Below are 27,886 nucleotides of genomic sequence, written 5' to 3' on the forward strand. Positions count from 1 at the left end.
CCATGACACAACAATGGGCTCTCGGACTAAAGGGGGGGGAACTCTTCCCTGCGCAAATTTGCGCAGGCTTAGGAATTCTAGTGTTAAAAACCTGGAGTCAGGGTTTAAAGTCCGACTTTTCACAGCTATATTCATCCATCATTTTTTAAATAAACTGCTGTTTGAAGTGTCTTAACTTGTTTCTTATTCCTGATTTGACAGTGTGTGGTCTGGGAACTTCCAGTCCATATTTATGCTCTGACACGGTTATAAATCACTGCACCATATTGTGTAAAAACTTCAAGAAAAGGTTTTTATTCTAAGTCAACAAAATGTTGTTTTCTGAATTTTTATCTAATACCGTAAGTCTAATTTTTACTTATTCATATTTTTTACAGTAGAACACTTTAATTGTACAGCCTCTACAGGCTCTCCACATGACTTGAACTGAGTTTTTTGTGTTCTGGGTCATCTTCAGGTCTGTTCAGCTGCATGTTCTTTGAATTTGCCCTTTTCGTCTTTTCCGATATGAAAGCGTCACCCTGGAGTTGAGCTTGTAAGCTGACATTTTCTCTATTGAAGACAACCATCTGAGGTATTTCCTTCCCCCCACACAGGACTTCTCAGGACACTTTGTTGTCATATCATTTTGAGAACCTGCAGCAGAGCTGCTCTCTGACAGCTCAGGGGCCTCTCCTGACACTTTCATTGCATTATTCCTCTTATGTAAAGTTTTGTCACTCTGGATCTGTCTTAAGATCTCCTGAGTGTCCCGGTGAAGCTGTGGGTTTAGGAGGTAAAGAGGTCGCTCACCAATGAGACAGCTGTTATTTGGTCCCTGGCTTCTTCACTTCACATGTCAAAGTGCAGCTTAAGCAGGACACCAAACATCATTTTGCCCTCTATAGCATTGCAGGGGTCACAGAGGTCAGTACAACAAACACTCATGGGTATTCATAAGGAATACTCACCATGTAGAAATTAGAGATCAGCCCTGTATTTATATCATTGCAATGTTTAATCTTTAACACCAAAGATCAATGATCTATTCCCAGAAATGTCTTGAGAGAACACAAAATAAACAGTGAAATGAAGTGAAATTTTCAATTAGATATCAACATGTTTTTAATTTAAGTTTTCTATTTTATTTAACCTTAAGTACTCTTCTTTGCAAGTCACGAAGACTGGAGGGGAAATGTCCAATCGAAATGTTTTCTCAAGCAGTAATGAGACTAAAAGTTTATGGTAAAAATAAATTATTTATATTTGGGCTATTTTTTTGCATCCAAATGTTCCAATTAACATTCGATGTTCAAATAGCAGTGGCTATAAATTATAATTTATGTCTTATAGTTTATAAATGACATTTCTCAAGTCAATAGAGCATGGTTTTATTTTTCTTTGTCCAAACAATTTAAACAACAAAGTTAAGCGCTTTAGAGACTCACTCCAAAGTGTTTCTAACATGTTCTTGCAGAATTATTTTTTCATAATAGACGGCCTATATTTGAAAATGCTCTGATTGATGATGCAGCTACTGAAATTAGCGTACCAAAGTTTTTCTGCTCCAACTCTGAAGCCTTTACTTGCAGACAAATAGATTGATTAGCGTCTTAATTTTCCCGGTCTGAGCTGGCATCTGGCTCAAAGCTGAACGACTGGATAGCTCTTGATATTGCTCACTGTACTTTTGCTATGCTAATGTTAGCTTGTGGTTGTGAGAGAATGTAAACATAGGTTTGATGGGATAAGAGCGGAGTTAACTTCTGCGCCAACAGCCCCGCCCACAACCCAGAAAATATGTCTTAAAAAACGATGCAGGCTTTTTAGTAAAGGCGAAAAACTGCATAATCATAATTGAAAGAACCTCTAGGAACAATTTTACATTATAAAAAATATAGTTGGAGAGGGACTTTAAACTTATTTGCCCTTTCTCTGTATCAATACTTTTTGGTTCATCTAAGTATATGCACAATATAAGCAAGTGAGTTTGAGACAGTTAACAAAAGCAAAATATAACAGACTTTCATAAAAAAATAGTCATTACTTTGAAAAATGGATATAATCCCGTATGCTTAGGCACAAACAAAGCAATGATTCTTTCCAGCCTCCATGTTACAGATTGACTCATACTATACACTATAAACTACGAATTATAAACTTCTATCACAGCTCTATTCCGATATATGATGGACTTGGTGTCATAAAGTTCAAATCCTGCACAAACGCTGCTCTCATCAGCGTGCTTTCACACTTCCAGTTTCAATGAAAAGTCTATGTAAATGCACACTTCAGGCTTCACTCAAAATCCTCGTGTTCCTGCGTAGCTATACACATTTTTTAAGACAATTTTTGGGCTCTACAAACAAAACTGGGATTCGAGTTTGGTAGTGACGTTTGAATGGCGTCCCTTTTAATTCACGGAATTGCCAACTGTTTGAAAACTGATCATAAACGTGAAATTAATAATTGTGATTTTTGCCTGGCTGGAATTATGAAAGTTTGGAAAGTAAAGCCTGGAGCAAGATTCCTGAGATTTGGTCCACTATGACAATTCACACAAGACCTCACCTAAGCGCTAGTGAACACCATATAATTACAGCATGTTTTTAGGTTTTAGCACTGTCGTGAACACAAGTCACATACCCACTGTAAAAATAACTTAAGCGTTACACCTTTAAGACAGTAATTAGTATAAATGTATTTTTAGTTTTCTTCAAACTAAAACTTGTTAAACTGGCAAAATTCATTTTCAGTGTTTTTGTTCTCCTGTGTCTCCAAATAACATTAAGAAATACAGCTCAGTGAATAATATCCAACTTGGACAGATGTTATTAATCTTCCCATCAAAGATGCCAGCGCCACACTTGATAGCCTCTTCTCCACTTTATAAGCAGCAACAGTCTCATTAATTTTCCTGACAGTGGCAGCTTCTGCTGATTTCAAAGTGAAAGAGTTGTGAAGGCCGTTGTGTTCGGAGCTGCATGATTTCAGAGTAGACAAATTCACTCTTCAGTGCAGCTGTGTAATCTAGAACCCCCCGTACTCAGTATTTGCACCTGCGTAGCTACAAGGCTTTACAGCTGTAAAGAGGTTTTCTAAAACCATTTTTTTGTTGTTGTCAGGAATGTTTTTATGGTCCTTAAAGCAGTAAATGTACTCGCACAAATCTTTTCTATACCTATGCACAAACTCCTGCATTTATGACTGGAAAATCCTGTTTAAAATTATCAGAATCTTTCTCCTGTCAGCAGCCAATTTGTGTTGCCTTTGACAAGTCCGCCAAACTGCAGAATCTTATATTGCTATTTAAATGTATCTACCCTTTTTGTAGTAGTTTTTGGACTTAAACTTAGTTACTTTGTACTTTCAGTCCGCTACATCATGAGAAACGCATCATGACTGGCAGTGAAATAAACCATTCTAGTCTTGCAGATTTAGTTTTATAAATTCTGTTTGCTAAAGCCAGATATAATTACATGACTATTTCTCAAATAGATACAACTTCAAACCGGGGCAAAATAAGATTAATAAAAAAAACAATTACACAAATAACCACCTAAAAATCACTCAATTAAAAGAAAACTGATTAAAAAGCATATGGAAGAACAGGAGGTAGGTCCTCTAAATCCTCCTCCAGCAGAAAAACATGGGCTGCTGAATTTTTGGATCTTGTTATCAACAACCTAAGGAACGATACTTATCAATTGTATAATGTAGTTTTAAAAACAAATTTTAATAAACTTAAATTAATCTACGAATGGATTTATTTTAGTTGATTTAAATAAAAATAAAAAATTGCTACATTTCCCTTATAATGAAAAAAAATACACTGAGTTTGTTTTTTTTGTTTTTTATATATATCTTGAAGGTAAACATGGCCTTAATTCAACATGAGGTTGAATTAAACCTTTAACTTTCCAAACTATGGAGGACTTATAGTCCATTACAAGCTTTTACTTTCACATGATTGATGCAAAACCTCCTGAACCTTCAATCATGAGTTCCGAAGTCCAAAATTGGGAGTTTCTATGTAATACTTATCCAGTTACTTTGTTTCTTCAAGTCATTATCAATTTTGACTATCCTCACAAGTCTATGTTCAAGAAAGTGGGTGAAATCCACACTAAATAATTCGGACATGCTTATATTTTAATGATTATTTAACAGTGTATCACACTATTTGAGTGTTGTGTTTTTGATGGCATCCAAAAAAAGATTTCTTCAAAGTACATTGATTATGTTATACACAAATGATCAATGATGCTGTGAAATGTTCTTAATTTAATTTAACTAAGAGTAGCCACGAGTGGTTTTAGATTTGTCTCCTCACGTCTTTCAGCAGACAGCATCCTCTCATCCTCATTGATTAACTCGTCAGGCTGGCCAGCTGTGTTTTGCCGGAGATAATGTTTTAATTAACGAACTTCAATATCTAATTAAGATTAGATGTAGATGCTGTATAGAGGCCATTTCAATGAAGGAAGGAGGACCTGCAGTAGAAGGTCTTGAAGTATGATGGGATTTGATCTGTTGCCAATGGGAAATACCCGTCTTTGAAGAGACACGATGAAGGGAACAGTTTAGTATTATAGCTTAATGCAGCAACACATCTGAGGGCAAACCATTAAGAAACCCAAATATTTCAAACAGGAGACTATCCATTTTGTTTTAGACCTCCCTGCACCAGACTGTGTGTGGCTGGAGCACCAAATCACCAGTACCAAACTTGGCACTGCTAAAGCTTCAAGTTCTTGTGACATCCTGGAGGAAACACACAAGAAACTCTTGTTATTACCTCTTTTTGTTTATTTTACATGACATGAAAGGTAAGTCAAACTGTTGAACAAAAAAAGATAATATATAATCATGATTTTGCACCCCCTACAACAGATGGTGACATAGGCGGCTGCCTAGGTCACCTATGCCCATGGCCGGCCCTGCTCGGAGTTCCCTATAGAAGCCTGTGTGTCCACCTCAAGGAACTACATGACCCTGTTGCGCTGCAGTAAAGTTGTTAGTAAAGTAATGTAAGATAATGGCGCCTTTCTGACCAAGCACAAATCCTGCATGCATGGGGTGTGCAGGTCAAATGTAAGGGCCCGTAGGATGCTCACAAAACCTACACTTGTCTTTTTCCTCATTTCAAACAGTTAAGCTGTGTGCAAGGACATTGCACTAATCACTCAAACACCACTAGCAGGTTCCTTGTGTAGTAGTGTACAGGGTCTGGAGGGGTTGAAAAATAAAAAATCTGTAAATTGTGCCTGCGTCTACTTCACCCTTACTAACCTTTGGGTGTTGTTTAATCGTTTGCCATGGCCTTTCCCACACCATACTCATAGAAAAATGGGCATGAATATTTTCGCTCTCTGGAAGATCAAAGACTACTCTGTCTACGACCTTAACATTTCATCCTGGCCTCCTGTGTGCCCCATACAGGTGTGCCCACATTTCTTTGTCCTATCCACCCATAAGGGCACTTGTAACCAGGGCATTACGCCATGTAAGGGCTCTAACAGATTGGCATCAATTCAAATCAATAAAGATCACAGTGAAAAAGAAAAACATTTTTCTACTAGAACAATATTAAATCAATAGAAATCAGTTCCTCTATTATTCATTACCTTGCAGCACCAATTGAAGATGCCGTTAGCCAAAAACAGACGAGTTCTGTGTTACTTTTCTGGCTCAACTGCCCTGTAGCATGAGCTTTGTGGAGTTTTTTTTTTTTAGATAATTCTTTCGTAATTTTATTACACGCATATATCAGCTCGTTCATTTCCCTCGTTCAGCAATTCTAAGGGGAGTAAAGAATACTTAATGGTCTTTCAATACCGACCCCTTTTGGTTTTATAGCTGGTGTAAAAAACTATTGTAATCAGATTCAGCTCCAAAGGCTTTGTAACCAAATGACAATGAGCTGCTTCTCCTTTTTCCTGCAGGTGCTATTTGTTTTTATCCACGATTAAAACAAGGGGAAATAAGAAATTACAGCTGTGTGTGAAGTGAAGTAACATCATTTTAAAGATTAACAGACTGTTATTATGGTTAAGACGACAAAAAAATAAAACAACCAATAAAGGTCAAAATGCTCTTGCTTTATTCTAGTGTATGGTCAGACTTTCACAAGGTCACTTTGATTCATCACAAGAACGTCTACTTTTTCCTTCTTCTCTCATCGCTTTGTTTTTTTTTTTTCCATAGTTTTGTTAGAAGCGCTTGCATTCCTTTTCACATCCCTGAAGACACAACTCTAATCGAAACCGCAGTTTGAATAGTTTCACTGATCTATATGCTATTGTAGAGTAGCAAGAATCTCAGTATCGATTCGACAGGTTGACTCAGAGCTGGAAAAGCCAAGCAATTGGACAACATTTAAAAGACATCCTTTGTTGATGGCCGCAGACGGATTTTTAACCTGTTTGTTTACTTGACTGGAAATACAATTTTCTAAATGGCTGATAAATATAGGTAATGTTGCAGATGGTTGACCATCAGACAGACAAGAGAGCACTTCATGTACATTCTGATTACTTCACGAGCAAGTGACACTAAATTTGTTATAATTTCGGTTCTTTACACAGCATCTAAATCAATGTATCCTTTAATTTTTGAAAATAAATTAAACAAAGCCATGTTTATATGCTGCAATATATATTTCTCTAATTGCACAAAAACAGCATAAAACAGCAAATGCATGAATTTCTTATTCCTCCACCTTACTCATCTAAGGTTGCAGACACAGTACCTTCACTTTGTCTCTAACAATTTATGAAATCTGAGTCTTGAAATCATCTCTGGTAAAGGACTATGATGCTTTTGTTGTGTGCACTTACTGGACATCTGCAAACCCATTAGTGGAAAGAAACAGCACTCTGGGACTCAAATACATGTAATAGTAAGTGTAAGGGCCTCTACTCACATATAAAGAAAAGTGTTCTTTTTTCTTTTCGTAGAATGAAGAAGAACATTTTATCATTTGTAAACATCCTGAGAGCACAACTCCTGAAATGTTCTCTCAGAGTCTTCTTGCACAGACCAGGAATGCAACAGCACAATGGCAAAAAGGCAGTTTGTGGTGAAGGAGCAGAACTACGCGTTTTTGAAAGAAGAAGTGTTGTTTGGTTGCCATGTGTGACTGCCAAGAAGAAAATGAGTGAAAATGACTGCTCTACACTGGTTGACCGGGACATTTTGACAGCTGTGTCTTTTGGATCTGTCAACGTGTACCCATAACAGCACTCTTTTCAGGATTCGTCTTGGTTTCTGTTCCCTTTTCTGCTTGTTTGTCTAAAAAGTTTCATAGTCATCCAGGTGGCACAATTTTGGACTTTAATTGTTGATAGAGGAAGTTTCGTTACTTGCCTTGTAGCTTCTTCACTTCCAGTTGGTGCTGGGACTTACAGAATAGTTTGAAAACTTCAGAGGTGTTCGTTTTTTTGTCCTTAGAAAACCCGAGTTTGGTCTTAGTGTTCTTTTAGTTATGAAATGAACAGGGATGTTACACATCTTGAAGATTTCTTAGAGTTTGTTAAACATACCTGAAATGTTGCTCTAGCCGTTGTGCTATCTTAAGGGTACAAATGACCCTAGCCTTACATGACAAAAGTGGACAGGATATCATGTCTGCCTTGGACACCGCTTAAAATAAAATAAAAAAAATCATTGGAAATCATTTCTTGTAGGTTCCAGATGACCCTACTCCCAACATTAATGTGCCTAGGGTAACACAAGGGCTAAAATAATCGTACTGCCACCCGTATGTGTCAGGAAACTCAAGGACCTCCAATACATATAACATCTAGGTCGGTTAACCATTTTACTCCAGAGCTTTAGCACCAGTATTTACATTCTTCTGACAACCAAAACTCTCTAACCATTTATAAAATTAACTCAAGCAACCAAAAAAAAGCAGCTTAGTGCTTACATGCAACACTACAGTACTGCTAACACAATTAACGTAACGCAGCTGGTTCTGTTGCTTTGCACAGTTATGCAACGCTTAACGTTAGCAATATTTTATACGTTTTACCTTCAGTTGTTTTAACCTCTTGAGCCTCATTTCCACAGAGCAGTCCGGTACAGTACGGTACGATATATTGAGCATTTCCATTGTAAAATAGATCCATTAAACCACATGTCAAAGTTAAGGCCCTGGGCCCGGATTCGGCCCTCCAAGTAATTCCATCCGGCCCTCCAGATAATTTTATTTTATTGTTATTAATGGCCTGATGTTATCTTGTGCCTTTTTCTAACTTGTATAATTTTGACTAAATATATTTTTATCGAGAGTTATGTATTGAAAGTTATTTAATGTTTAAATTGATTTAATCTGGATAAATATTCCTTCCTGTAGTTATGTTAAAAAGTTACATTTTTTAAAGTTGTAAAATTTCTGTTTTAGTGTGTTCAATAAATGTTTATCCTGTTCGGCCCTCGACCAAAGGTGTGTTTTGGATTTTTGCCCCCTGAGCGAATGAGTTTGACACCTTTGCATTAAACAGTACCAATCTGTTCCTCTAGGGGGCCACATCAGTTGTAGGTCCATTGAAATGTGGAGTGGAACAGTTGGGGCGGAGCCAGTGTAGCCACCAATTGATTGGCAGGAAGCGATGATGACATTAGAGAGTGCCAATATAGGGCTGATTTATGCTAACGTTTCCAATGTTTGTAAGCATCGGGTTTTTGCAGTTTCATGTGTTCTCTTTTGGTCACAAGTCTATATTGAAAATGCCTGCAAACAACAGCAAGTGGAACTGCAATCCTATGCGACGGTGTGAGCGACGATGAGCTAGCGGCACGCAAGTGGAAGTGAGGCTTAACTAAGTGGATACGCTCGCCAGAATTAATTGGATCACCGTACCACTCCTTACCAGACTGGACTGCTCAGTGGAAACAAGGCAGCTTTAGTTGTTCTTTGAGCTTTAAATGTACAGTGCCTTGTTGGACTGCAGTCACTTTAAGGTGCTGTATAGATAAAACTGCACATGAGTTGGGGTAGGTCAAAGAGCAAGTGTTATTTAGGTGTCGTCTGCAACATTCCCGCTGTTAAAGGGTTAAGGAGAAAAAAAAAAAAAAAAAGTAGAGTCTGAGTAGTGTGATATGGTATTCAGTGCATTTTTAAAGTTCTGATCTGTACTTTGGGGAAACGAAACTACCATTCCACGAAAGGAAGAGAAGCACTACAATATCAGATCAGGACTCCGCAGTTGAAAAACAGTGGACTTTTCTTTGAAGACAAGAAAGTAAAAAATGTAAAAATTGACAAATTCTTCCACAACAGAGCCGGAGGGCCTCATTTATAGCCAACACACAAACAACACACCTTCAGTGTGGCAACATCCCAATAATCAACTTTCCAACAATTTTGGATCCACTTGCCTTGTATGTGATTATTTATCTTTATTTTTCTTAACTAAACTGGAATACTCAGTACAAAAATAACTAAAAGCAGTTAAAAAATAATTAAATGAGAAATAAAGCATCTTCTTGATCAACCTTTGAAGTTCATTTGACCTACACAACAGAACCTCATGATTGATCTAAAATCCTTGATTCAAGCTTTGCATTACTCACCATTGGGCCCAAAGCCAACATGTTCTCTTTCTAATCCAGAGTTGAAGATAATAGAACAAGTTCTGTGCCAGGAATGTCATGCGGCCCCAATCTCGCCTCCAGCTTTCCTTCCATCTCTCCCCTCACGTGTTCTGCAACACTTTCTTCACCTGTATTCTTCTAGCTTTTGCTGTCCCCCATCCCCTTAAACTTTGTCCTCTACCTACACCACATTGTAAAGGGGTCTTTTGTAGCCCTGATGGAAAAACCACTCTCAAACAAAGAGGGCTCACACTGTGGAACAGGGACAACAAATAGGATCCTTTGTGCTCAGTATGAAGGTGCTCTTTCATCACCGATAGACAAAGAAGAAGTGAAGAGGGAAAAAAGGATTTAAACAAGGTGAGTCTGACTTAGATTTATTTATTGGAAAAACCTTCACATGTAACTTTCTAAGGAAAGTTATATGTGAAGGTTTTGTGAAATTCATGTTGTGTGACATAGGTATTTGCATTGACTTTGCAAAGACTTAAGATGAATTTCCAACAGACTAATTCAGTAGACAACTTTTGGCACACTTCTTTTTCTCTAAATAAAACACTTGAGTATTAGTTATACAACAGTGATTTATAAAAGCAACTTCTGATGACAGATTTAAAGACCCCACTCTAATGAAAATTGTGTTTTGGGTGTTTTAGTATTGTAGCATTTTCTGTTGATAGACATAAAGAAAATTAACCTTAAAATTGGATTTGACTATTTCCTAGTTCAAATTGTTGTGAATCAGGAGCAGATGGAAAAATGTCATTGGAAAAAAATGAATTTTTGGCTCCAAACTTTACGACTGGATAGCTGCACCATTTTAGCTGCACCGGTAATGTTAGGTTGTTTTTGTGAGGGGCTATAAGCTAGAAGAAGGGGCGGACTTACTTTGTGCCAACAGTCCCACTCATAACTCAGAGGTGAATGTCTGAAAAACTCTTGCCACTCGGAAGAAACTATGAAAACAAAATTTTCAGATTTGGGCTAAAATGGACATCATAATTGAAAGAACATTAGGAATCAAATCAAATCAAATCAAACTTTATTTATAAAAGGAAGGTTTAATAGGAAGGTTCTTAAAATTGCTGAAAAGATTAACAGAGTGGGACTTTCAAGTTTGTTCTACCCTTTTGTATCTGCATTTAGAATGGATTCATAGTGTGTCCCACTGTTGTTTAGTTGTTTTTGGTGTCCGGGTGATGTCACTCCTCTTAATCCACAACCAATGGCTTGCCTTCTCAGTGGTGTTGGTCAAAATTAACCAATTTGTGCATCTAGTATAGCTAAATAGTAACTATAAGGATTAGGTGACTTTTTTTCTTAAACCATTTCCCATGTTCTGCTGCTCACAGACACTGGAATAGTTTGGCTCGATTCTGGCTGGGTTTTGCTCTGGGGTCTCATGAGCCGAGTGTTCTCAGAAGGATGCTTCTTAAGATGAAAACCGTCATGGGAAACTTTGATCATCCTCTGCATAACAGCAACAACCATCGTGTCTTCAGTCACAGGCTTCCTCTGATCTGTTGTAATCCTGACCGCAACAGGATATCCTGCTCACAGCTGTAACCGCATACTGAAAAATGTCAAATTATTTTATTACAACTTCTTTTTGGGAATTAAAGATTTTTTGAATCAAATTGTATTTAGACAAATTTGAATCTCATTTCTCAGTAGCTGTGATAAAGTGACAAGCCCTTCACTCAGTTGTAAACATACAACTTCTGTTGATTCAGTTCATTTGCACACTTTAACTCTTTAATATAAGCCAAGGTCACACCAAGTCAGTTTGAAATTTATACTTGATGTACAATTGTCTGACTTCTTGTCAAAACAACAACAGCAACTGAAGAAAACAAAACATTTTTAAGTTGGGTAACTGGGTGCTTTTTGTGTCATTTTGAGTGATTTTGTGCTTAAAGTGCAGAGGCCTTACTCCAAAAGTTAAAATCTTAACTCCTAACCACAGCACCATAAATCAAGTGGACAGCTTTTTTGTTGATAATTGCAGCTTTTTTCCCCACTCTGCCCTTTGGTTTGTGAACCTTCAGCTGACTAGCAGTTCCATACTTCCCCAGGTTGTTAACCACTTGGGAAATTCTCCCTGAAAATTTCTACAGTGGTGCAACTAACTAAACATATAGAGTAGTATCATGTTTGAATGTGTTTTATTAAAATAGATGCATCAATCGTTCTTTAAAGTTTGTCTAAATTACAATTTAACCCTGCAGAACCTAAGGAAAAATGTTCTTCTTAGCTTTCAAAAGTAATTTGTTAAATTGTTTTTGGTTTGTTCTTTTTAGGTAGCACCAAAGACAGCGGCCATAAATAAAATGAAAAACACTAAAATAATAATTAAAAATAGGAAAAATAATGTATTTTAAAGATTAGAGGAGAAGAAACAGGGGTTTATTTTGACCCTGTGGGCTCTCCAAGGTAAAATTTTTCCAAGATATAGGTGTTTCTTATTGTTTCCATTTTGTTGCTAAAATTGTAAAATTTTAATCCTATTTTTGTTGTTGTTGTTGTCGTCATTAAAAATCTTTGTAAACCTCTTTGAAAGTCAAATATCCTCAGTTTTATCTTGACAACTGACAAAAACTGATGCAAATAATGTAAAAAAAATATTCAAATGGAGAGCCCAATAGTGGAAGGGTTAAAAACAAACCAAAAAAAACTAACAAAACAAAAACAAAAAAAATCACAAGAGAACATTACATTCAATTGATGTGAACCATAATATCTGCAAATTGAAAATACAGTGCATTCACTCAGAGCAATATGCTAGTTTAAAATACACAGTAAATGCAATACTTAGAAAAAAAATAATAATAATCATAGTAGACTAACTGATCAGAAAGTGCTCTACAGTTTTGATGCCTTCCTGGTCTGGGGCTTTCAGGTTTCTGTTGACATGACGCCAGGGAGGAAAGAAATCATAAAAAGATATTAGAAAAGCAATTTCTGCTGCCCATCAATCGAGGAAAGGTTACAAAGTAATTTTCTAGCAAGTTCATTCAAGGTAAAAGCACTAGGTATAAAGAAATACATAAAAATAAAAAAATAATGTACTCAAAAATATACAGTATTTTGGACTCCACAAACTATCTTTAGTTCAATAATAAATGTTCAAATTCATTTTGATAAAATTAGGCTGATAACCAAGAAAGTAGTTTATTTAGGAGGGTTGTCAAGGAAACACTTTTTTTTTTCTCAGGAAGATGAGTTAAAGAATCCAACAAAAAAAGCTGGGAGAAATTTGTTAGAAGTGTGAATATAAAGAATGATGCAAAGGAAGAGGATTAAAGAAAAGTATTGCAGTAAATGCAAAAGCATCATAATGAAATTGTGATAGAATGGAAGATGTGTTTGAAGTCCTTTTTTCAAATTGGTTTCAATATTTGAAATAAAATAAAAACAAAATTCCAACTAATTACAAGCTAACCTTCAGCTATTGATGTTAAAGCAAGAGCAATCATAACTTTTCTAGAGAAGAATTAATGACACTATTAAAACTTAAAAAAGAAAAAAAAAAACATTTCTGCTCTGATACCCATCATTATGAATATTTTTCTAATCCTATTTTCCTTCAGATTTGTTTCCCTTATTGCAAGTTATTCAAGTTATAAACTGACCAGATACCTCCATAAAAGCATGTGGTACCAGTATTATTATTTTACTTAAGTTTTATGTCACTATTGGGGCTCCGTACTTAATTGAAATTGGAAAGAAAAATGTTACACCTCGGTTTTACCTTTGTGCAAATATTTTCAAAGCCGACAAAATACTAAGAAAAAAGTTTTTCTTGCTCATGTTATTTTCTTTATCTTTACATTTGCTTTTGACCAGCGACTCTGAACTAGAACTTTGTTTTTGAGTATTTTAGGACCTTCTGGACACTGCGGAGAAGCAAAAAGGAGGACAGTCTCATAAGAGACTCACAGTCGTGTCTGTTGTTCCAAGGACGGCTCATATTCTACTGGGAGATGAAAAGCCGAGGTTCAGGCTCTCCTGATGTTGTTAGATCTATTAAACATTATTTGTCAGTCGCGTGCCCTGTTATGGCCAGAGTTCTGCAAAAGAAAATAAAAAGACGAGGAGACAAGGGTCCTTCAAGATCTTGTTATGACCACGGATGCCTTAAGCTGGAAGAAGACAAGACGTTAAAATAAGCTGAAGCCCTGAGTGGAGCTCGCTAATGAGAGGGTAGCAACAGACTCAGGGGAGATGCAAAACCTGCCTGTGGATTTTCAAACCAGCTTGTTTTCTGCAGAAATTTGGTGTCAAAAGTGTACCACCAAACTTTAGCAAGAACTTCTTAAAATAATCTACATACTGAACCTTTGAGACTACTGGATTTCATTCCCTTTTGCACCATTATTATTATTGTGTTAAGTCAATAGATGATGTGATCCTTTCCACATGACTTTTGACAGGCACATTTTATTTTGGAGATATGCCACTCCCCTTTAGTTTTAGCAGTCTCTAAATTTGAGTATTTAGAACAGGTTGAAAATTTTTATTTGAAAGCAATCCAAACAGGAGCAGAATGTTCCATCCTCTTGGCTTATTTGAATAGTTCCACACGGCCCCCTTAAAACCTTTTAATATTGTTATTTTTGCCTTCTTTCAGCCTCAATAATCTGTGGTGGGGTCTGCCAGCCTGCTGCACTCAAAAGAATAAACACGCCTAACACATGCAATGATTATTCGCTGCTGGAGCATGCAGAGGTTAAAAAAAAGGGCTTAAAAAAGACTCTTTTACAAGCAAGTACATTATGAACGAATGTTGTAACCCTGCTTAAATCCACATCCATATCCACAAAATAACACGCTTGAGTGCCTGTACAGAAACACTGAATGAGGGCCAAATGATGGATACGACGGCTTTCTCGGGTGCAGGAGAGCCGGATATTTGAGTCTGGAACTGATCCTCAGCCTCCATAAACCAGTAAACCAGACAGCACAGCCGATAATTACTTTAGTTTTACAAAGTTCTAGGACATTCAGAAGATCACATCAGTCGAAAACACTGTTTATTTTAAATATCTGCACAATGTTCAGAGTACACACTTTTTAGATTCTTTTCTCCAGTTGGTTTTGCCGTGTAGAAGGTGAGAACTATCCCAATTTTCCGGAGAATCTTTTTTAGAAGCTCAAATAGAGCAATGTGTTTTCTATACTGGGATATGTAGCATTAAAACGGTACAGTTTCCAAAGCCAATTAACACATTCCTGCCGTCACATGGAGCTGCAATTGCCTTCGGATTGTTTCCAGACAGGAGCACAAAAAACCATTTACAGCTTCATCGTTTGACGTGAAAGTTTCATTTTTTTAACTTCTTTAAAAACAGAGAAAACTCACATGAATACATCTAGGTTTTAAGGCTGAAAATTAGTCATTATTAACTAAAATCTACTTCTATTCATTTTTTTAAGGGAAGTAAAAAATGATTCAAGAGAATCAAAAAATTAAAACATGTACATAAATGTCAGGAGATGATTAAGCATCTGAGTAAATATTTGCAGATGTTGGTGAGCCTACAGTTCCTTCATAGTAATCATTACTGAGAGAAATTGTGGATATGCAGCCAAACATTTCATTACAAACCCAGCAGACACTTGAATTAACGTCTTGAATCATAGTTAGACCTCAAAGAAAGTGTTTGGCTGCTCCGACATAAATCCATGGAGGCGTGCTATAGCCCTATTATTTGACTTTCTATAACTTAAGTGTAATACCTCCGGAGTCTAGGATAACTCATTGCTGTTGTGGGCGTACAAGTTCAGGAAAATCAGTCATCTTTAGATGCAGAGCCTCTCAATAACATGCCGTCTCAAGAAGTTTGGACCACAAAACCGAACAGCTTCAATGTCTACTTCTGTTCCTGTCTACAACTCTATTGACAGAAGTCTCTCACCTTTGGCAGAAAGCAATAACAATACAACCAACCAACCATCATTTGATATAAGAAATAAAGGAAATTAAAACTCAGAGAGAAAGACAGATGTTCCCCAGAGTAGTTAAAGGGAAGGCTTATTATAGAAAGTTTACCAAAAGTTAATGAAAGATCTGTGCAGAATATATCTATAGACTTCAAGTAAAACTTAATTTGTGTGTTCTTCTTGTTTCCTTTGCCAAGATTGAAAACATATGATTTTAAAAATCACAAATGTCTTTGTTTTTAAATAAGATGTAAATTTGTTCCCTTTTTTTGTAGATAAGACATTTAACTGGTAGCCAGGATTTTTGATACAGAGATTGATGATGCTTCAAAGAACACAGAAACGCTAATAATTAGTGCTAATCACAACATAACAAAATGTTCTCATCGTTTTAATAAATCCTGAAATGTCCATCTGTCGTCTACATTTCTTGACCAAATTTCACCACAACCCATCAGTGACCTTTCTGTCTGTGATGGAATAAACACCGTCTCCGATAGACGCCTGTCTCTAATAAACGCTGGACCGGCTGCCAAATTTTTGCAGTAAATGCCAGGGCTACTATCAGAAGATATATGGTACTTCCAATGTGCCATCTCTAGAGGTAGTTGGTGTAGTCCATAGACAGTACATAGAGAGAACTGGACGGATCATACCCTACCCCCTCATGTTCCAAATAGGAAGTACCCACTGGTCCCAGAAAGTCAAAATCCTATGGACTTCTATTGAGAAATAAGCAGCTATAACTCAGTCATTCTGTTAGTCAGAATAACCATTCTTACTCTGGTGTCTCTTTTTAACATGTTCTTGCTAAAAAAAATGTTTCTCTTCATCATATATTTTCACTAGTTATTCAAATACTATTTGTATATTTGTATTTTTTAAATTATTGTGTTTTTCGTTTTGTGTTTGAAACAAAAAACAAAAAAATAGTTATAAACTAGCCAATCAAATGCTTCAATAAGAGCGTGTGGTGCCCACTGGCCCCACCTCAAACGTTTGAAGCGTTTGACAAATTCTAAATTCAGTCACTTCTTAACGTCGTCTTGTCCCAAAATGGCAAAATCAGGCGATATCCGTACCGTAGAAAAATGGCGACTGAATTGACTTGTTTTGTCCATCTCTATTCATGTCAATGGTGTAGTCAGGTGTACAGTTTTTTTTTAACCAATGTATTGCGACTTGATATACTTGTCCGTGACACCATGATGTATTTTTGACAGTAACTTAACAGCCTTTTTCAAGGCAAAGAAAAGTTGTATTCAAAGCAAACATATGAACCATAGAACAAAATTGCTGTATTCTTTTAAGTGTTCACAACTTTGTCTAAAAGCATACATTTCCGTTTGACGGTAATCTTGCCCCATAGAAATCACAAAGCAATGTCTTTGTGGGTCAGATTCAAAAGATTCACCAAAATGAAGAGAAAACATCTGGTTTATAAAGACAGGAGCAGCTTGTATGAAGGAGTCAAGGAGAATATCAGTATTTTTACATTTCACAGTAGAAAACAGCAGAAAGTTATCATGAGAAAAGTTTTTACCCAAAGTCCCAGAAATTAAGGACTAAAACCCTGGCTTCTGAGATACCCTGCTATGATACACATAAACAGAAAACTCATTTTTCTGTGGCAGATATTCCAAACAATAGTTCCATTTGTCAGTTTTTCACCATTGGCTTACTCAGACACTCCTTTTTATTGTAACACTGACAAAACATCCACACCCGCACAAGTGAAGTTATTCTAGGGAGCTGGAGAACAGAAGGGAATGCAGACAGTCCTGTTCTCGGATCAAAGTCTGCCAAAAAAAGCTTTTGATTGCTGCCAATGTTGAGCACACGCATTACCTGGTAATGGAAAAAAGAAAGCACACTCTGCACTCTAAAACTCCATCAAATTATTCCTTTGTCTTTCTCTGCGTGTTGTATGACACGGTGACGGGCTTATCTCTGCATACACCTGCGTGTGTGGTATGACACCAGATAGTTGTCGGAGCAGCTGCTGATTGCTGATAAAGTAATGCCTTGATTTGCAAACATAAACAGAATGAAGAGACCGACAATAGTCGTGTTTCCATTAACTCTGAAATTTCGAAAAACGGAATTTCGATATTAAATTATCCTAATGGAAACACCACAATTTCGAAAAAACTCGCCTTTTTCGAAATAAAGTTTTTGCGCTTAGAGGAGGTGGTATTTGGGCCGTATCGAAACAGTAGTTTTTCGAAAAACTGTAATGGAAACACTTTTTTCGAAACAAACGAGTCACGTGACCATTAACCGGATATGACGTTTCGGACTGGAAGCAGGAAAAGCTGGTCAAATGCGCTTTTTCACAGCAACTGGCTGCCTTGAGCACCGCACAGCTCATCAAAAGTTGAGCGTGTCATGCGAAAATGCTGAATCCACAGCTCTTCGGTGAATTCTTCAACCACGATTCCCCAAAACTGTTTGACTCTACGTCGCTCCCACGTTTAAGGAGCCTGCCGCTCCAAGGCTCGGATCAGACGTAGACGTCTTCTCTGATGGGAAGGATGAGAGCTAGCTCCGTGGCAGAAATGTGAATGAATCTACTGCACATGAAAATAGTGTTTATATCCGTCGTCATGTTTTTTTAATGACTTATCGCGGGAATTACTTCGAGTTTTTCGCATAATCATGGTTTAATGGAAACGCTGTTTTTTCGAAACATTGTTTTATCGAAATTCTAGAAATTTCGAAAAAGTTTTGCGCAAAAGTGTAATGGAAACGCAGCTAATGGCGGTAATGGATTCATCCGCTTCCACACCTTTTACTTGTTCAAAAGTCCCCAAGGTGTGGTCCAGCAGCCAGAATTGGCCCCATTTAGATTGGCACACCAAACATATTCTGAACTAAATGTTGATGCTCTCTGTTAAATGCTTGTGTTAGGGTAGGAATTACAGAGTTGTAAGTCATTTTTATAGCAGTTTGACTTAGTTTTCATCTAACGATAGGTTCACACTGGACACGGACGCTCTCTCCTGCAATTCACATCAGATGCATATTTTTCCGCAACGGTCAACAGGCACTTCTGATGGAGCTTTCTGTTTTGTTTTTGCCATCATGGGTTATGTTATTAACAATTATCCCATGTTTCAGCTAGGAAGATCTGCTCTATTGCTCTCTCTTGTTTTTTTTTTTACACCCAGCCCCACGCCCGCTTGAGTCAGCCCACTACGTTGTTCTGTGTGTGTAAATTTGAAACCAATTCTTACACATTTTAACTCTGTTGATAAAAAGTTAGAAAATAGTATACATTTGTTACTTCTTCAATCTAAATTTTACATACATAAATGAGAAAAACTACTCCCAGATTTGAAGGTTTTTTGATAAGAGTTCTGGTGTGGATGTGAGAGTGTATGTGTGTGTGATTGAGGCCCTGCGACAGGCTGGCGACCTGTCCAGGGTGTACCCCGCCTTCGCCCATCAGTAGCCGGGATAGGCTCCAGCAACCCCGCGACCCCGAAAGGGAAGAAGCGGACAAGAAAATGGATGGATGGATGGATGACCCCATTACCTTTCTGTATAGTGTAATTGATTTTTTTTGAGAGATGACATTAGTTATTGAATTTTTACAGACTGCTTACAGTTTAAATTTGTTTAATGTTCAATAAAGTTCTTTAAAAAAAATGTGTGTGTGTTTGTTGTGATTGTATGATGTTTTTTTTTTTATCTCTATAGTCTGTTTAGATACAAAAACATGAACACATATGTCAATCTCAGTGTTTAATTGTGAAAAATTGGTTATATTTCGAAAATAAACCAGATATTCTCATGTATCTTGATGCAACTTCCTGACAGGATTGACGCGGATCGCTCACAAAATAGACCAGACTCCATAACAATCCAGTGGACCGCGGCGCTCCGCGCCTGGTGTGAACCGCACTGCAGGTTAACAAGGGCGCCACATGGAAGTGGCCTCAACTCCACGCCACTTCGCAGTGCTTCAGCGTCCAGTGTGAGCCAGGCGTTATGAACTTCTGAGTTCATGAGTTTTCCAGGTTCTGATTTGACATGATTTGCCAGGAGTGGCAGCGAATTTTCAACACCTGCATTTGCCTCCACCCCTCCCCCACCGACTTTCTAATCATTTCTGTTTTGGCCCTCTGAGGGTAAAGGCTTGGGCACCCCTGTCCTACATTCGTAAAGGAAGCATTTATCTGTCAGAAAGAGTGAAATGACCCGTGCTCTGCAGCATTTCACACAAAATTACCTTCTCATCAAATCACTTACATGCAGTGCTTCAGATCCAGTCATTTCTTTGCAACACGTTTCAAATGTAATGAGTGAAAGAGTTCAGAGATTATTGTCTGAATTTAAGAGCAGTAACAGTAGAGTTATTTACAATGCCTTTTTTATTACTTTCCATTGGTAACATTTTTTCCAGTAGATACATGAGAGGATCAAGGAGATGGAAGAAGGGTTCTAGATTGTATGTGGGGTGCAGAGCTTGGTTAGTAAAAAAATAAAAAATAAAAAAAAAATAAAAAAAGCACATCAATTTATGAGGATCTATTAAGTTATTTCTTTTACTGATTTGAGTCTAGTATGATCATTTAAGATAAGCATGTTGCACTGAAAAAAAGAAAGCCAGAGAGTTGCAATTAAATAAAAACAAAACTTTAAATATAGTTCAACAAATGGAGAAACTCCTTTCGGTGAAAAATAAGAGGACAAAAGGTTCTAACTGATACACTAAAAGGAGTTGTCAAAAGTTTATGATGCCAATATCTATACAACCACAAGGATCTCTCATGAACTAACGGAACATTGTTTTTTGTGGGAAGAAATCAAAGAAAACATCTACACAGAAAAGTAGCAGCCAGAATTAAATCACTTTTTGCTCCAAGGCGACTGCAATAAACTCACCCCACAATGCAGGTACGCAAACTGATTTTAAATGTAAAACAAAAAACTAATAAGCTGCACCATGGTCCAAGAATAATATCCTGTTATGAAAATATCACTTAAAACCAATCGAAAAGAGTTCTGTAATCTTTAACACTTAAAGATCCATCTGGCTTGATTCCTCATTGACCACAACTCAAAGTCTCATTTCACCCTTATGAAAAATATCTTTTGTACAGTATTTATGTGAGTATTACCATGTTGATAAATATAACTGAAATAATGCATTTTGTGCTTAAATTAAACATAGATATAAATAGAAATTAGATTTTTCATTCTAAATATGAAAAAGGTTATAACTTCCTTATAATGACTTCCTTTCAAAATAAAAGACATTGGAGCATCTCAATGGAGCAACTGTTGTAGTAGTAGATAGTGTAATGTTAGCGGTGATTAAAAAAAAGAAAAAACTGTATACAGTTAATTTCACTGTAGTTGATGCATCACAACCAGAAATTTGTAAACCTAACTTACTAAAAGTAAACCACAGCTAATTATACGACTCCCACCGTGTTATTGGACCAAAGTTCTTGATTTAAAAAAAAAAAAAAAAAGAAAAAAAAACTGTCCACTTTGTAATCCAACGCGTATAAATTCTGGTTCTAGTGTCTGAGTTGTTTTTCTGTTGTGTACGGCGCTCTGTCTAAATGTTTCAATCAACTTTGAAGCCATAATTCGTGATGGATTGTTGGAGCTCCATAGTCTTTACGGAGTGATACATACAGTGCTTCCTCTGTTTGTGAATGACGTGACTAAAGTTCAACTTATCTGACTCTTTTGTTTTGCTTGTTTTTTGTTATACAGTCCAAAAATGTGTCACTTGGAGGACTAAAACATCCACATGTGGCTCCAGGTCTTCAGGCTGCAGACCACTAAACTAGAAGATTTGACAAAATAAACTTTATCACTGTTTACACCGTCAAGTACAAGATACTAATTTCTTATATATATAAAATATATAGAATAAAAAATGCATCAACCATTTTTTCTTTTTCAAAATGATAATTTTGCAACATAAAAAGTTATTAACTGATATTGTCTTATATTATATTTTGGATGCTGGGAAATGTCTTTCAGTTTGAATGTGTACAAAATTACATTTATAGAAAAAAAAAGTCAAATGTGTATTTGTTTTCCATTCTAAATACTTCCTTTTTCTACGCATTTTTGGACTAAGCATTAACCGAAAGGACTTGTTCATCAGCGTGATAAGTTTCTTTTCTATCAAGAAGCATTTAGTTTAATGTAGACAAATGTTAAATAAAAGTTGAGACTAAAATGAGTCTCAACTTAAAAATTTTAGAGGATTTTATGACACAAGAATACATATAAATGTGAAACCCATCTCATCCGAGACTATCTAAATGCTGTATTGAACTCTCTTTTTAGGTTGTCTGAACACATTGTTGGGGTTGGCAATGTCAAGTTTTCAGCAGAAAGTCTCTCCTAGTAGTCCTGTCAGTGTGAAGACCACGTCCCACTGCTGGAGGACTCCTGACATTCATACTAGTTACTTTGTTGAGGTCTTTTAGCAGCTGCTGAACAGTGATATACAATTATTATCCTCTCATTTCATCTCTTTCCTGCTGTGTGTGGGTGTGCAAAAGTGTTTGTGCAAACGCTGAGATGTCAGCGCCGGTGCTGGTGGGAGTACGTCTGTGTTTGAAGAATGTCTCAGAGTTGAAAGTGAGTGCCCAACAGAGGGAGAAAAAAACAGACATTAAGATGATGCAGAGATCTCTCTCTTCTCACCTGTTCCCCTCTGTCAGAAAACTACACCTGTGCCATGAGCCATCAGTCACGGCTGTCTCTTCATCTCAGGGAAGAGTGAGTGAGGGACATTAGAAAAGGAAACAAAGAACAGCAGACAGAAGAGGGGCACAAATAACTTCATTTTTCTGGTCAATCTAAATTCTGTTTCTTTTACTTAGTTACTTAGAACAACCTTCCAACATAACTGTTCCTTAATACCGGTATCATTTTTAAATCCAGAGTTTTTCATGAGTTCATTTTTTTGGTTTTGTCTTCCTTTTGATACCAGCCCCTAGTGGACATTCGTAGGAATTGAAAGTTTAGTCAGTTTAGTCACTAGCTGCCATAACTTTTCATCATAAAATTTAGGATTTTTACTGTCTTATAAGAGTTCTGTTTGATTTTGTTTGTGATATTAAATTCATTTAGTTTGTAGTCCAACTCAGCTCCTCCTCAACAACACAAATAATTTCAAGAACTTAATATTTTCCCTGTTTCTAGAAGACATACCTGGCCTTCAGTAAAGCTTGATGGCTACATCAAAAAATGATTCATTCATCCATCCAGAGAACATCCAATCTCCACACAGAAAGGTCTCAGCGAACCACCGTGTGGTCCTAACTTTACTCTAATGGGAGAATTTTAAATGTCCAGCAACTTATACAGATTTGATAAAGCAGAGAGGTTAATATCAAGCATTACTAAATAGGATCAGCAACCAAAATTCCTCGTAATAGATTAAAGTTTAACTGTAATCTTTGCCTGAACTGAAACAAATTTGCCCCTAAGAGAGGCACTTTTGTAGGAAGTAACACTTTCTTCACTTGAAGAAAAAAACTAATCTTTCCTTTGTGAAAGAGCTGTTAATTAACTCTCCACTGGCATCGTTTCCATGGTACCATCATGTTAGCACAGGCACAAGCATGGAAGAGGTTATCTCGTTCACGATTATAAGTCAGATCCGTTTGGATAAACATCACAAATGTCAGCCTTGAAGGAAAAAGGAGGAAATTACCAAGGTAATCAGTATTCATCGCCTGACAGCAACAAGAACGCTCTTGCTTCAGTATATTAAGCAGATATAGTCACTAAACTGAAGGAAAAAAAAAAAAAAAAGTTTAGCAAATGGCTAAATAAATATTACAAATCGTTTTACCATTTTGTCCAACAGTAATGATTAAAAAAAAGCTCACAAAAAAGCCAAATTGTGATTGAAAATTATGGTGAAAAATGCAACACTTAATCAAGTGATCAACATAATCTCAATTAACTCTTTAACACCAGAGATGTTGCTGGCGACACAGACGCTTCTGTGAATTTTTGAGCGATCGACTCATCTGATTCTGACCTGGAGAAAAGCGGCTTTTCATTTTGCAATAAGCTGAAACAAAAAATAATATCAAAACTTTTGCTGTTGCTTTTAGCCAAAATGTGAAAAATTTGTGTCGTTTTTTTAAGGAAATGGTTTCCGCAGAGAGGTAGAATAGCAGTCGTTCATTAAAAATGTGACTAAGCTGTGTGTGGGACTGTTGGGACGGAGTAAGCCTGCATCTGCTTCCCATGATCCATCTGTTCCCACACTCTCCCGCTAGCTTACAGACCCTCACAACCCTAATGCGGTAAAAATCAACATCAAAGCTTGGCAACTGTACAGTTTCGAGCCAGATGCCGGCTCAGACGAGGAAAACAAAGACGTAAATTGATCTGTTTATTTGTGGTTCACCTATTACAGCTTCTACATCACAGCTAGAAGATTTTTCAAACAGCATTTTTTGCCTGCTTCTGATTTACATTGATTGGATCACATTGACTGAATAAAAAATGCCCAGAAATGCAATTTCAGCTCAGATTTCTTCATATAAATCCTCCCAAAAATGCCACAAAAATACATCAAAACACTAAAAACACAATTTTAATCAGAGTGGGTCTTTAAAGGGTTAGAAATGTGGGAATATTTTTCCATCACATATTCAAGCTCGTCACTTTATTTCACTGTTTATTTAGGTGCGCAACATAATGAAATCAAAACAGGTAGAGAGTGAAGACAAGGATCAGAAAAATAAATAAATCACATTTTAATCAGAAGGTTTGGATGCCATGTAATCACAAAAAGCTTCAAGATTCCAAGAGTAAAAAGACACCACAGTGAAAGAGAAAATATGAAAAAAAACATTGGATAACTAAGTGAGTTTAGATGACCCTCTTGTTTATAATGGTGCAAGCAAAGAGTCACAGGCTGGGGGAAATGTGGTGCACATTACTTATGGATTCATCCTTCACGGTTAATTTGACTAATCCACAACAAACCAGACGGGGATTCGGCTAGATATTTTCAAAGTTCAATAGTTTTTCTTGATAGTGCTCAAAATCTAATTAGAGTAAAAATCAGCACACGTCTGTTTAAAATCCATTCTGGGTGTTTAGGCTTCAAGGTAATGTCTTTATGGAGTGTTCTTTAAAGAATTCTGCCATCTTACCTTTGAAAACCAGCCAGTGTCGAGGAAAATATTAATCTGATTAGAAACTGTTCTCGCCTCAAACACAAGATCTGATTTTGTATAAGATTTGTTCACCATGAAAGATTCCACCAACTCTGGAGGACAACTTGACTCACCTCTGTAATCTGTACTCACCACGCAGCCGGGTTGCTTTCCTGATGAAAAGCTCAGGTTGTGCCAGCTTTCTTCCCCCATGGGCAGACCTAAAAGAAGAAGTGAATGGTTGCACAGATGAGAAACTGAGAGGAGACAGAAAGGTTAATTGGTTTTGTTGACCATCTGTCTATGAAGGAGGAAGCGGATAATGATGGCACACTTAAGGTTGAGCAGAAAGAACTGGGATCTGCAGGCGCTGATTGGCAGTGACCAGCGTGGTCACTCGTTCTATTAATAAACCAAGTTCATATCCCTGAATTGTTCACTTTCCTTATTGCAATTTCACTTTTGCACCAGCTGCATTTCGACTCCTTTTGTTCTTTGAAAAGGATCCTTCCGTCTAACTCTACTTTCTTTTTTTCCTCTGCCCAGTAATCTTTCTCCAGGTGAATGAACCACAGACACCCAGCTGAGAGGAGAAATAGTTGAACGGTGCATTCAGCAAGTTGAAAGGCACTGCTGTGGCTGATTCCCCCGGGGGCCCGTTCAACCTGTGAAGGATTGGGAATCTCTTTCTGCACAGCCCAGTTAAAAGTGGGCGTTTATATCAAACAAGTGGACTCACTCGCAGAGAGACAGATGTAGAGAGAAAATGAAAGACTGCCATCTACTCTTAACTGACTGTGACTCTTCTGTGCAAGCCAAGAAATGAAGTTTCTTCAATTTATTAAAGTAGGATTTTTTATGTCGAGCAAGCGTGTTTGTCAGGAACAAAACTGTAAGTGGAACGCAAATTATTCAATGCATCCCAACTCCCAGCTTGTCATATATGGACGTATGGTTCGGGCTCACTAGTTAACAAGTGCAACACAAATGTTGCATTAGTTAACTAGTAAGACTTACATGCGTTTCACTAGTTAACTAGTTCACATTTGCATGTCACTAGTGAACTGGAGGAACATTTTGATCGCAGTAGTTTACTAGTGAGCTTTACAGGAGCATTAAAGTGAACTTGTAGAAAATTTGCATGTGATTGGTTAACTAGTGGCCTTTTAGAGTTTTACTTGTTAACTGGTAAGCAAAACTAGGGGCCACTATAAAACTATTACACATTTTCAGAAATTATTAATTTACTAGTTCACATTTTTCGGCTGTCACTAGTTAAAGGGTGACCAAACGGGGTTGTTAGAGGCTGACTCCATTCTCAAACGAGATTTTAAAAATGCTAATAAAGGCTAATGTTAACAAACAAACAATCACGAGTGAAATGTTCATTGAAAATCCATCACCAGGATGGAGTTTGCTTAATGTAATGCCAACTGCACTCAACCTCTGTTCTCTAACTTCCAGGTCCACTAGAAAGTTGTATAAACTAGTAGATTTTTGATATCTGAAGGCAATACAAATCAAAGATGGGCGGGGCTTTCATACTGGAACTACAAAACATGATAACGTCAAATTTCTGAGACTTACAGCAGCTGACTAAACACAAAATTTGACTATACTTTGATCCAACCTGTAGGGGGCAGCACACAGACGGTTTTAGACTGTTTTCAAGAATTAAACAAGTTTATTTTAATTTGTCAAAAATTTGGCAACAACCAACGGACAGCACTTTTAAAGCGTTCAACAGCCAAAAAAGTTGATTTAGGGTTTGGTTACCCTTTAACTAGTTGTCCTTTTGGCATTACTAGTTACATTTCAAACAGCCTGATATCAAGGATATGGATCCAATGATAAAACGGCTTGTTATAGCCTCTCTGTTTGACACTCAGCATTAAGAGGTTGGATGCGGGGGTTAAACCAGCTAATGGTTCCCAAGCGCAGTAGCTCACCACTCACCAAAGAGATGGGTCAAATGTGGAGAACAAACTTCACACACTAGATGTGTGACAACTAATGGGATTTTAACTTTTTGCTGGATGTTGATGTCTGCAGCCTGATCTTCAATCTACCACACCCCCATCATCATCACCATCATCATCATCATCATCATCATATCTTTTTGTTTAGATGAAACTATAAACTCATAACTATCTTAATTACTTCCCATTTTATTTTCATCCTTTTCATTAAAGTATTTGTCTTTGTTTAGTGGGCTTCCTGAAATTTAACAGCACATGTTCTATAGTCTCATACTCGTTGCAAAATTCCCATTTTCCATCAAATAATATAAATATTGTAACTCAGTTGAGTGATGACAACGCCCTTCATTTGAGTCTATTTTGACCCTTAATTCCCAACAATTCTTTGTTTTCCCACAATACCACCTTCCTTACAAATCCAAGCAACTAAGATGCAGAACTAAACATATACGTACATGAAGACGTTACAGACGAAGGACACCAAGACTCTGGAAAGGCTAAACTGGATCCAGGAAAAATGGTGGTTACTGAGATTGAACCTTGCAGGTGGACATGATTAGTTCTAGTAATTGCTTCCACCTGGGAGGAGTAAAAATAAGCAGGAAAACGCATAAAAAATCTGACCAAACCAACATAAACCAGAGTTTGATAAAACCAAATCAACACCAAAGTATTCGATTCTTATCAGGATTATACAGTTCTATTTTACAGATAATTATTTGGGTTTTTTGTCAAAGTATTGGATTTATATAGGGATCCTATTGTTTCTTTCTTATAAATAATAATAATAATAATAATAATAATAATTGATTTAAATATGACAATGTTCCAATACATTTCAAAACAGTTTAGGTGAAAAGCTCACAGCTGCTAAAATAAAACAAACAAGTTCTCAATGTATATGTCAGAAAGTGTTTCCATATACACTTCAAAATTCATCGGGCCGTTTCTGTCTTTTGTCACATTGTCAATAAACACTTGTGACCCAGTTCCACTGGCAGCCATGCATGTCTGTGCCATCAGACTGCCTCCACCTGTTTCTCAGATGTTTAACATTTCATTTCTGTCATTCCTGTGCAGATTGATTTTTGTTTTTTATCTCTGAAAAAGTGCTTCCCTGCAGTTTGTTCTTTTCTCTGCGCTTTTCATCTAAATTTAATCTGCAGGTATTCTGTATGCTCATGAATAGTTTGATCTCATTCAATTTTTATTTTAGAGAAACTA

General features: G+C 36.9%; 1 long non-coding RNA gene across 1 annotated transcript in view; it reads right to left on the reverse strand.

Moving 5' to 3' along the window:
- The window catches only part of LOC118599635, a 33,583-nt gene extending 6,378 nt beyond the window's left edge, over positions 1-27,205 (reverse strand). Inside the window, exons 1-2 of the long non-coding RNA XR_004949067.1 lie at positions 27,118-27,205; positions 24,837-24,904 (exon numbers count right to left, since the gene is read on the reverse strand). This is a non-coding gene — a long non-coding RNA (uncharacterized LOC118599635). The remainder of the gene's footprint in view (positions 1-24,836; positions 24,905-27,117) is intronic.
- Between the last annotated feature and the right edge of the window lie 681 nt (positions 27,206-27,886).

This window comes from Oryzias melastigma, linkage group LG14, assembly GCF_002922805.2.
Source record: "Oryzias melastigma strain HK-1 linkage group LG14, ASM292280v2, whole genome shotgun sequence".
Taxonomy (NCBI): domain Eukaryota; kingdom Metazoa; phylum Chordata; class Actinopteri; order Beloniformes; family Adrianichthyidae; genus Oryzias; species Oryzias melastigma.